Source organism: Bombus pascuorum, chromosome 13 (genome assembly GCF_905332965.1).
Source record: "Bombus pascuorum chromosome 13, iyBomPasc1.1, whole genome shotgun sequence".
NCBI classification, from domain to species: Eukaryota; Metazoa; Arthropoda; class Insecta; order Hymenoptera; family Apidae; genus Bombus; species Bombus pascuorum.
Window position 1 is genome coordinate 4,967,923 of NC_083500.1, and position 13,095 is coordinate 4,981,017.

General features: G+C 36.1%; 1 protein-coding gene across 3 annotated transcripts in view; it reads right to left on the reverse strand.

Annotated features, from left to right (window-relative positions):
- LOC132913520 (inactive rhomboid protein 1) overlaps positions 1 to 13,095 on the reverse strand; it is a 287,110-nt gene that overhangs the window by 243,202 nt on the left and 30,813 nt on the right. The gene's annotated exons all lie outside the window — the stretch shown is intronic.

A 13,095-nucleotide genomic window follows, 5' to 3' on the forward strand; every position in this document is an offset into this window, starting at 1 on the left:
GAGCGAACTGAATCGATAAGAATCGCTGTTAAATCGACTGGCTCCAGATAACAGGAAGCTTAGCACCGACAATTCGCATTCACTTGATCTGTATTGTAGGAGGGCAAGATGGGGGATAATAAATAAGAACGAAGGTAAAATTTGGAGGCACTCTTCCGCGAAATGGCCTGTATCCCAGATACTCTAACGGCGAAAACTTTTCAAGAGAATCTTGAACGGTTATATATTTCGCTTATACGTAGAAATCTGTGCATGATTCGTAATATCAGTGATTTTACTTTGATAATATTATTTAATGATATTTATAATATTTGAGTCACACATAAATCAAAAATCCACATTTTTAAAACTTCTAAACTTTTGTTTCAAAGCGCATGATTATTATTTGATTAATATTATATGATTTACATTATGATTTACATGATTACTATTTAGACAATTTCTCAGAAATTATACGATTGAAACTATCTTGATGAGGTTGACTGACTTCTGAGTGAGTTATTTTACAATCAATATTCTTTATATACAATAGATTAGGTTAGGTTAAATTCTTTTATATGGTAAAAAAGAAGGTTCAGAGTTTTAAGGGCAGCTAGAGCTCACTAAATGGAGGAAAGAGATAAACACAGCTCAAAAGATAAACATTTTATGAAAAAGATCGTTTACGCCTCGAAATACGCCTAAATATTCGTAAATCTTTCATCTAAAGAGAAATTTTTCATACAATATCGACAAATATTGACAACACTATTGATCGTGTCCTAATCTCACCGATTGAGAAGAAACGGTATCGAGCATAAAATAAACGATTTGGTAAAAGCATCTACTGCTATTGATAATGGTCCAAAAAACGACGAGTACTAGCATTCTACGCTTCTCATCGCAAATGCATTATATTTTTCTTTAATGACGCTGCGATTTTGGGTTTTAGAGGACGTGCAGAAATATTCGTTCTTCGTGAAGAATATCGTTATGTTTGATAATCACGAGGCGATGCATATCATGAATTTTAATCAACGTACATCAGTGAAAAGCTAGAAAAATCCTTGCATTTTGTACGTGTACTTACAACGTATGTATACTCGATGGAAGTATTGAGGCTATAAAATCAGTCAGACGTTAAGAATTTACGAGCTCACAGGCCAGAAACTGCAATTGTGAACTGAAAAAGCCTTATCTATGGTTTATGTGTTGAAATTATCCCACAAATTTTGCTCTCCTTGTCTTTTGTTCTAGCAAAGGAAGTTATTCCTTTAACATGCTATCCGTATCTTTCATTAGTCATATTGATTACAAATTTGTATTATTAATCAATTATCAGATAGCAATTAACAGAAATCATACTACGAGAACCAATTATAAAATAAGATACGTAAAAACATAATATATGTCGCACAATATTATCATCGGTTCTCGTCAGAAAGCCTATCTTCTGATTCTCGTAATTTTTATTACAGCCACAAAAACATAGCCACATTTTAATAACCATCTCGTAACAATATGTCAAATCACGAACAACGCAATACACCTCCTTATTTCAGTTCTATTAACCATAATCACGCAGCTCCCTCCTTCTCCTAAAAACACTAAATAACAGCCCCTACGATAAATTATAACTCAATCAGAATTTTTCTCGTAGCCGAAATAATCACCCTCTGCCGTCCTATTCTCCGGAAGTTTCCCGAGAAGCTTTCGTCTATAGGTCGACAAGAACCTCCTTTCCTTTGCGTGTCCCAGCAATCGATCCCTTCTCGCAATATTTCTAAGCGTAAAAAGAGCAGAGGCATCGACGATGTGGAAATTTATTAAGGCGGCCAGCACAAAGCAACGACAATAGGCTGCTCGTTAAGCCAAGGCTCACACGTGGCGTCTGGACAATAGACACATTCTATCCAGAGTATTGTTCGAGAGATTCGTCCCAACTTCTGCCCGATAAGCGGAACTTCGTTGGTCCGAAAAGGGTGAGATCAGGCAAGGGTTGATCGTGTAGCGCGTGCGGCTAGCCACCGCCTGACAAATGGCTCTGTTTACAATGGATCTAACCGAGCTGCGAGCATCAGCGATTGTGCAGCCACGGCTAGAAACGTACATAATGGAAGAAAATCCCCTTCGACCGGAGATAAGGCTCACTGGCCTTCGGTACCGACGTCTTCGATACTCGAAAACGACATCCCGTTTCCACCCTATGCCAGGCGCAAACATCCGGCAGCCCTCCACGAGAAAATCTTGAGAGGTTATCCACACGCCACGGGAAAATCTTTTCCTCTCTTCGCGTATCTACCCGGTCATAAGCATACTCGTGTATGCGCATATCTACATCGAGGGCCAATGTTTGTCCGGCTATAACCGTCGATATACACGTTTCGCGATTGTAAAGGCTGAGATGCCAGTACTTTTTCCATTTAACACGATGGGTACTGGGAAAACAGTCGTTTCGTTGCTAGCTTGCTGGTGTCAAGCTTGCTGATGTAACATTATGCGGTTGGCTAATAGTGAAAGTGAATAGGTGAGAGTGTGATGAGAGGTTGGAATTCTTGGACCACTGGTGTTTTATAGGTAATTAACTCTGTGTCTTGAGATTTCATCTTGTGGCCATGGAACGTGGTTAGGCTATTAGTTCTCAGCGCGTTTCTTATGAATGCGAGGTTTATGAGACGAGATAGAAGAATAAAGTATTTTTTATATTCATTACAGTGGACTGAAGAAATCCTGCCAGTTTGTTATGGTCATTGTTATGGTTTTGATTATGGTTGTTATGCAGTAATGAAACTATGAATATTTTTAGAGATAGCTATAATTTTTATTCGCTATATGGAACGCTGATTCTTATTAAAATTGATTGCAGTGAAAATTATTTGAGTAACAATATATTATTATTTAGAAAAATTATTATTAGATAGATCTAGGAAATTATTATTTGATATCTGAGAACTTAGGTATATACCTTCTTTGTATCAACAAAATTAATTGAAAAGAATAGAAAATTCAAAAGATTACGATGCGAAGAAGACTTTTAAATCACTGAAATACCAATGCAGATTCTTGCTTCCAAAAGCTAACGAAGCTACAGCTAAACGAACACGCGTAGTTCAAGTTAGCTATTCAAAACGCGTGTGACGAGTTCGTTGCTCGAAACCCAGCCAGGATCTGCTGAAACATGAAAATGTCACGAATTGTAGGTTCGAGGAAGATCGAATGGCCCATGCAGAATGTTCGTGCAATTTACCACCGGCGTTGTAATTCCACCACGGATTTCAGACAATTTAAATTGTCTTCTGCGAATGAAAGAACATTATGGCCAAGTCGGGACGCAGAGACCTACTTTCTCAGTAAATTACTATCGTGAATCGCGGACTCCACCTTTAGGATGCAATTTAACAGGAATATAAGTCTTCGTGGGTATCGACGTGTAACGCTCCACCATCCTGAAGAAATACCATTCGATCCATCTCGAATCTCGAACTGTATGGACCGCTTTAACACCCTTTCTGTGCACTCATTCGATCAACAGTTCGATTTACTTTCAGATATTTAGCTAAAGTATGAGAACCTGATGGCGAAACGATTGTCTTCGCTCGGTTTAAAAGTTCTCAATTATGATTCGATAACGTTCTATCTTACTTATCTCAGGCTGCGACAACGATGTTGCTTTGTACGATTGTTCTATCTCGGTGATTCTTCCTTCTTCGTAATAAAAATTATTTCAACGAGCTACATGATCATCATAACTAGCGATTCATAACAAGGGACAAATTGTAATCGGTTACAATTATATTAGTTATTGTGAACATTTTTTTGCAAAACTTCGTGAGTTTTGATTCATCATTTACACATGTGGTAAACGTGTCAATAAATTAGACATTAACGAGCGACCTTCATAAAGTTTATTTGCTTTTCATGCGTATGCTTTTAGTAAAGATAATAAGTTTTATCGTGTGAAACATATAATATAGAATATGAATTATTAAATTACAAAATAAAATTACAAATAATTGAACCTAAACTGTCGCGCTCATCAATGATCCAACGAAACCAGTGGAGAACTAATTCGATTGATTAATTCGCTTTACATTTCGTAATTTGTATTCTCTTCTCGATAAAGAAAATTATATACCGTTTATCTGGAAGGAAATTCACAGAAATAAATTCTATGTCACGAAGGATATCCCACTTAAGACCGTGAAATCCCAGCTAACGTGAAATAAAAATGTAAATTCTCGTATCAACGGCGATAAACGGTGCCGCGACGAATAAGTCGGTCGAAGTTGAGAAACGGAATCGTACAACTCCCCTTTCTTCAGCGACGTAATGTAATTTCTAACGTTGGATCGGGCCGCTTCACTCACGGGGCTTTCACTATGCAATTTACCAGAGTTATAAGGCGACTCCGTATCGAGTATCGACGTATCTATAATGCGCTTTGACCCGAAAAATACGATTCAATCGAACCGATTCCGACAACACGAGTTGCTATTAAATTTCTCTGATCGATCATTTCATCTACACAAGACCGATTGCATTTAATCAATGAACTTGGCCCTTATAAAATGTAGTTTAGGATATAGCTCTCGTTATTCAGTCATTCTGATTCTTTCTGCGGTTTATATATCTCTTTAATCCTAATAAATTGTTTGAAATATTATACAAATATCGTTTAACACATCGTGTTCGTTATAATCTGTATTTTAAAAACAAGTCTTTTTATGTAAAAAAAAGTCCCTTTAATTTAAAATCCTTCTAAACGAGAATTTAAAAAATTTGAGATTATAAATTTTTTAAAACGTTAAGATTTAATTTGTCGTTCTTTTCCTAAATTTAAAATTAAAATGCTTCGATCTAACAAATATTGTTAATTATTATTTAGCACTTTTCAAGGACTGATGGTAAAAGAATGAAAAAGGAATAGGAAACAAAGGCAGAAATATTGTACAAACAAAAGCAGAAATTCGACAACTGCGTGAAACCAGAACTGGAAACGAATCACGATTTGTGCAACTAATGAGAAAACTTCGAAAACAAATCAATCGTATGAGATCTAACGTGTACAGTTATTTAACTATCACTTCTCATTTGTTTATTCGTAACAAAGTAATCTCTCGTGCTACGCGTTGGCAGAATAAAATAAAGGTTTTCTTGCAATTTATCGAGATTGCATCTATCGAAGCTCTACCGTAGATATTGAAGTTCCACCTCATCCCCCCCTCCTATCTTCCTGATTTATATCCATCCATTTTTCACTGTATCTGCTCACTTGACAATTTCTTTACGCAAAAAGGATTTAGGAAACGGGAGAATATCGAAAAACTTTTCAGCAGTTTCTTTCCATTAGATGGTTGGATTAATCCTCTCATAGAATATTGTGAACATTATTTTAAATATTTCAATGAAACTGTATTGTTTTAGAATGTATGGCTTAAAACTGTGCAAACTTTCATAATGATTTAATATCTCGTCAGTTTTTATTAGTTATTAAATTATCCTGAACAAATTTACGAGAACACCGCTGCCAGTTCCAATTACTGGAAGAGCTAATTTAAATATTTTAGTAATCATATCGAGACACGTACAAGTTGATAAATGTTCGAAGAAGACTGCATAATTGACCAGAAATTCCGACAATTAAAATGAACTTTCTCGTTGCTGAAGCAACCCCTTTTATCCATCGACAGAAGCTAACCATCGAAACTTTGCCTCTAGAAAGTATTCCAACTTTCTCGGGCATTCATTCTGCCTGAAACCTTCCATCCGAGCCCTCTTTTTCACCGAGGGTTAAACATTCACGCACCGGTTGAAAGAATTTCAAGGCTAACATTTCGAATACTTCCCATTCCCACATCGAATTGTTTGTACTCGTATCCATCAAAACATTGTATTCCCTTTCTCTTTTGTAATATAGACATAACTTTCTCTACGATTCCGTAACAATTATTTCATTTGCATAACTTGCATTAAAATTAAAAATTCCAATATTTTAAGATCCACTACGAAACGCGTGTTTTTCGTTTGGATTTTTTCTACAAAATAGAAATATCCTTGCCGTAATAAAATGACATATTTTATTTTTAGATCGGATGCGCAATAATGAAAGGATCTGATGTTCGATTAAAATTATATCGGCGTCCTGCTCGCTCGATATATTTATAGGCGTGTAAACTAAAAACGAGAGCCGAAGCGTAAGCACGCATTTTAACAGATAATAAAATCCTCCTTCGTATCAGCTCCCCGTGTTCTTTATCCTCTTTCAAGTCTCTCCTTTCATACTTTCCGGCGAGGGTTGATCCCTTTACAAATTATGTAAAATCTCCTGCCTGCGAGGGAGTTTAAATGCACACGATAGTCGACGTTTAACCTCGTTTTAGCTTTCAACGAATTAAGTCTCCCTACTTGTTATCTATTAATCGCGGACGATATCAAGCGCTTTCTTCAAACATTCGCGTATACTACTTCGAATTTAAAAAAGCGGAGGGTTTAAATCCACCACTTATAACTCGTAAATACCTAACATCTCATTCTCATTGCCTAAGGCGCTATTATATGGTAATTAGAACTTATATAGAAAATTCAAATGTGCAAAGATATTCAAAATACGTTAAAATACGCTAAAATATCATATATAATATCTAGAGGATTGTGCCGAATACAATGTTTGTTGTGTAAAATAAATTTTTCTCTAGGTTCTATTTTTCTTTTTTTTTTCTTTTTTTCAGTTCACAAAAATATAAATTTGCATTAAAAAGCTGCTGTCTAGTGATAGCAAATAATACTGATACGAAGTCCAACACAGAATATGTACCATTCTAATTTTGCTTGACATTTTCGGTGCTACCGATGCATACGTTGCATCCATTAATTGTAATGTGATTGTGATGCAATTCGATAATATCGCGTTTTTGTTTTCGTCGAGTGTTCATCGCTGTCGTCATCAGGTTTAAAAGTAGAATATTGTGTAGCCGTGATAATTATTTGGTATTGTTACTCGTTGTTTTTTGACAATTGATGAACGCAAACGAGGATAGCGCGAGTGGAAATAACGAAGCTTCGAAACTTTAATTGTGGATCCGAGCAGTAATTGTTTTGGAAATATTCTTTTTAAAGTATATTTTCTTTCTTTTTTTATTTTCACTGGCCCGGGTTTCTCTTTATTTTGTATGAAACGTTCTAGAAACTAATCTCAGAGGAAAAAAGAGAACCCTTTGTCTTTCCCTTTCTTTGACCCCAGGCATGGTTTCCTCAGAGAAGAGGAAATAGGAATATTTTATCCTTTAAAATGCAATTGACGCCACGGTGAAATTCTATAAGAGCTTATTTCTGAAAAATAATATTCACATTTTGAAAGGCTCTGAACCTATACTCTATTATTCTATCCACGGCAAGTGTTCCTAATCGTGTCTAGACACTCCACCCTCTCAACCCGTACACATAATTTCTCATTTCATCTCGCAAGAATTCGGAACTGAACATTCATTCAGGACTTCAAATTGTGATGAAAAATTATATCGATTAGAATAACAAAATTTTCACTACGAGAACAAACAACATTATCGTCAATGTATTATAATTTATTACAAACGCAGCAACGTTATTTATCATTTCACCGAACAGAAATTGGAAACTGAGGCTTAATTGTGAAATTTGAACTAAAATGAAAAATATCTCGATTCAAATAACTAAAATCTCATCCTGAAAACAAACAACATTACCATCTGTGTATTGTAATTTATTACACCAGTGTTCATTATCAAACCACTTGAAACCCAGCGATGTAAACCGACTAACAGAAACAAAACTCCCTATTTACACGCGAAACCCTCTAATTACAATGAGGAAGTAGAAAACTCGTATACGAACGAAACTCATTTAGCCAGCGGTATTATACCGGTGCTCAATAGCGAGGTAGCGTTACCATCTCGCCTAATGTGCAAAAATTCAACGTGAATCCTGACGAGGGGATCTCTAAAGAGAAAAACAGGAAGAAATAAATGTCCTCGAAAACGCGCGCGGTTCGTTTTTCCAAAGTTCTTTAGCAACGAGACGGGAGGATAAAGGAGAGAGAGGGGCTGAAGGAATCAATTTCCACGAGAGCTGCAAGTCTGCGCAATTAACCATCGAATGCGAATTTTACGGCTCGTTCGTGGACTAGCAACTAGCAGAAATCGAGATTTTTTTCCATTGCTGGTATTCCAACCGAGCTACAATATCGAACGACGATAGAAAAGCGCGGAGAGAGAGAGAGAGAGAGAGAGAGAGAGAGGGAGGAGGAAGAAAGCATAAAAAGAGAAAAAACGAGGGTGAGAGAGAGGGTGAAATGCGCTTGCCGAAGCGCAGTTCATTTTAAGCGCACTGATTGATGAGCGAACCTGCAACCAATGGCTTCCAACCCCTGGACACGTCTGTCTGACAAAGCTCGCTTCTCTAAATTACTCGGCTACCGAACCTCTTTGAAACCTCCATCCCTCGAGATCTGTGTTCTTTCGACGATAGAGTTGCTGTAAAACCCGGCTGTAAGATTATTTTATTCCTTGCGAATCGTTCGTAAAACACAGTACTTCACGAAAAGTTTTCGTATAAGGGTAGTTTTATTATGTTTTTGAGAAAAAGAACTTTGGCAACGGAAGTTTACTGCATGAGAGTTACAAGTATTTCAGAATCTGTGTCTTATGATACCCTCTACTCTCTCATAGAAGAATTTTAGTAGCGTGTAAGCGAAGTTGAGAATTGTTTTCATCGCCAGAACTATAAATGGTTGATATATGTAGATGTAAATATGTTTAGAGTTAATGCAGTGATATGATCGCAATAAAAGCCAACATGAATATTGAGAAAAAGGTTGCTCACTTTTAGTAGTAGCAGAAATAAAAAGACCTGGCACTGGACAATTTGAGAAACTCGGTAGTTCCAGTTTTAAAGAGATACATTCACGTTTCGAATTATCAGGAAATCTATCTCATCTGGTAAAATTTCACGAAAGCCTAAAGAAATGATTCCGATACTTCTCAAATGATCCCATCCTACAGATATTTCTATAGTATTCAACTTTAACTTTAAATATTCAAATAACTATAGCATGAGATTGTAAGAAACATTTTCTAAGTTTAGATAAATTCTTTTACAAATTACTGTTTCAGAGTTGAGAACATCAAGGTACAAACCAATTTCGTTGGAATGTTGAGAAGACATCAGAAGAATACAGTGAAAGGATGAATCCGCTCTGACTTTGAATTCGAATCATTTTGACTCACTGGGCGCGGTTCATTTTCCGTATTGATTAATGGAACGACTTGCAACTCACGAGAACCCCAGCGAATTTTCTTCTCCTGACTGATATCCCACGTAGTTTCGACACTTCGATCGAAGAAACGACTAAACCGGAAGTACTTTCATTTTCACTGTTATTCGAAGCGGAGATGAAACAAACGCCCCTTCGTTTATTTTTTCCTTCCACTCGATCTACGAACTTCTCGATTCTCGCGAAGTTCTTGAGTCAATTATTACAATAAATGAGGAACTTCTCTTCACAGAGACTTTTACTTAAGGGATAATCCGATTGACAGATTACGAAATTAGAAATAAACTTCTCGAAGCAAGTTACATGATTCATCATTGTCTCTGACACACCCGTTTTTCGAAAAGCCCGTAAATTATTCCCCAAAAATTACTTCAAAAAATTTTCAATTAAAAACACGGAACCTCGATGAAACGTGAAAGAATTGCAACGCGCAATCTTAAATTTTAATTTGTATGTAATGGCAGTTTTAGATGAAACCACACGCACGTTGAGTGCACTAATTTCATTTAAGGGAAATTATACGAACCGACGCATTTTCCAGCAACAAAAACTCGGCGATGTAATTTGAATGGGTGTGCTTATTGTCACCATTCGCCTAACACCCTCACCAGCCCCTCGTATTCTTCGAGTGGCTGCAGGAAGCCGGCGGACATTAATGCGACGACCATGCAATCAAAAGAGATTTATTTCTCCATCCCCCTCCTATTCGTTGTCGGGCAACAAAGGATCATGGGTAGATGGTTTTAATAAAATCCTAGCTTAAACCAGACCTGTGGGATCTATTGTCGGCTCGAACGAAAGAAAACTGGGGTTGAGAACAGGGGCGAACCTAAATACATACTTCTCTTCTGTCGAACCTTTTAATTCGGCTTAAAAGTTTCCAGGTAATCGACGACGATAATCCAAGAAGCGTGTACTAAATACCACGGTTGAATAAATTATCGATGGAATTTTACTAAGGCCGAAGGTTGCCAGTTCGTTTATTTTCGTGCTATATTAAAGAATCGATTACGTTACCTGATTGGCATTTCGTTGTTATCAACCTGTTCCTACAACAAATTTTTATGTAAGTAAAACTCGTCGTAAAAATTAATGAGTAGATGTGTAATATTCTCGTCGCCATAAAATTCTTCGATTAATTCTTTAGGAAAAAGGAAACAACGTGCGTAATATTTGAAAATAAATAATGAAGTCTTCGTAATAGATTCCAGCAGTTAATTTTCTATTATGTGCTCTCATAAACTGTGAGAGAAAGATGCCACGACATTCGTGAGCAAATTACGCTAATTATAAATGACATTATACGTAAGCTCTTTTATTCATTAGCTCAATTCAAAAAGTTGACGAACCTTAATATGATGAATATTTAATCCCCCGAGATTAATCCTATGTCACGTGAAAAGAAAAAGCCTCGGCTCTAGAGCAACAAACTAGACCCTCTCTTTCATCTTCAGGTTACTGTTCATCTATCATATTTTAACTTCCTTACGCGATAAACTCGAGTGGTAACTCATTTGAAACGTAAACCGCGATGTGAAGGGTTTTCAGTTGCATAAAAAAAGCATCTGCTGAGAAGTTTCAGATATTAAGTATAATATACTGAATATTTCTCAAAGGGTATTTTCGCTGGCATCGCAGTGAGATAAGAAACGCTGCGGTGTTTCGCTTACTGCAACTTTACTTTTAACGCCTTTACCTACAGAGCTACGATATAAGAAAAATTTATTTCGATGAAATAGATTTATGACGATCTCACGTGACTTTTCGAAAATTTACGAGACACACCCCTAAATCAATGGTTTGAAATTATTCGAAGATTATCTTTAACAAAAGTTGCAAAATTGTATCAAAAGAGATATGCCTTTCAGATGCCTAATATTTTTTCCCGAATTTTAATAAGATATCAAATCTAATGCAAAGAGGTATATAAATACATAAATTATGTTATGTAAGGAAAATTCCAAATCTAATCGTTGAATATTGTAGAATTATAGAAAATTATAGGTTTCTCAAATAGTTCCGTTTCGTTGCAAATTGGAAAAAATTGTATATTCGTATAAGGGTTGATCTTATAACTATGAAGCAAATTACTCATATGTAACGACCAATTACGACTACCCATTATGTTGCTCTATTTATTATGTAATGTTTATCGCTCTCCAGAGCACAATCCGTACCGTGCACATTATAAATGCAAATGAATCGCCTACATTGTTACTCGAATATACGTATAGTATCGTACACATACAATGAGATTGAATTTTGTTATAATGGCATATTACAACTCTAAAAAAATTTCAGATTCATGTTTTAACTATATTCATAAAACACAGCCTTTTAAAATAATCTGCTTCGAGACCTACGTTATTAATAAAAAATTATCATTAAAATACAAAAACTAATACGGGATAATATTATTCTACATATAATAAAAATTATATCATTAGATTTTCACTACTATCGCAAATTTTTCGTTATTGAATAAATGTTTCATAATGAGCGGAGAATAATATCTTCAAAGTTTTTTGAAGATCATAAAATCATCGTAAAATGGTTCAATTAATTCCTCGTTCTTATATCCAATCTCTATCCACTAAAAATTCTTAAAAAGGAGAAATTTTCCTGTTTCAAATAACGACTCATTTTTAGTTGTCCTACACAGCTGCATCGATAGCGTGGCAAGAAAGAAAATTTAATTTGCTTTCATTCACATTCTCTGGCTCCACTACTACGTTGCAAATGGAACGCCATCATAGTCGCGTTATCGATCGATATACACTACTGAGACACACTCGCGTGTTCGCTAATAATTTAGCATTCTTTAAATACAAAACTTTGCCAAAGTATTTCGCAATCGTGATTTAACGAGGAATCAAAACAACATGAAAACGCGCCCTGGCAAACGAACGAACTTTAGATTAGCCTTGAACCGCGATTACCCTTGTATGGGCAGCCCCAGTTCGATCACACTTTCCACGAAAACTTCTGTTTTTGCTGCACGTGGTCGTAACGAACACGTAAATCTTTTCAGTCGCTTCAAAGTTGTTCGTTATATAATACATTTTTTGCATTATTTATCGTTACACATATTATTTACTATATCATCTACGGAACTTGCCAAATCACAATGTTGCAACATACAGGATGAAAGGATTGAATTAAAATATTCTTCGACCACGAGAAATTTTTTAATTTTGGAAAAAGGATGAATGGAAAAACCCTATAATATGTGAAAAAGAATTTGTTATGCGTACCATTGCAAATTCATGCGATTTCTGAAAAAGATTCTCTGCTCACTATAGCCTCATCTTGGCTATAAAAAGAAAACGTAATAAAGAAACCGAGAGAGACGTCTATTCTCTGAAATTTCATTTTACATTATCCCTATTCGCGGACTTTAACCAAAGCATTCGTTCTCTTGTGCTTTCCCTCGGTATTATCCTTCGATTTGCGAAAACTCGTTAAGCAGCCGCGTGTTTTTCCTTCCCTCGACTCCGGGATTCCTTATTACCGCGTAGATAACGTGGCTTTTACCAAAGGTGTTAGAGCGACAGAGCCGCAATTGCGGTTGCCACGTCGCCAAACGTTTCATGGCGGTATGTCAGGTCGACATAGTAAACCACGAAGTTCACTCTCTAAACCGCGATCCCTGTACTTGACGATTTACCATCGCCATGGTTTTCTCGATTCGCCATAATTTTTTAGCCCGAATAAATGTTTAATTACACGTCTCATGTTGCGCAAAAGAAGCAACACAAAAAGTTTAATATTCTTAAAACTTTCAGGTGAAATGATACAAATAGTAAAAA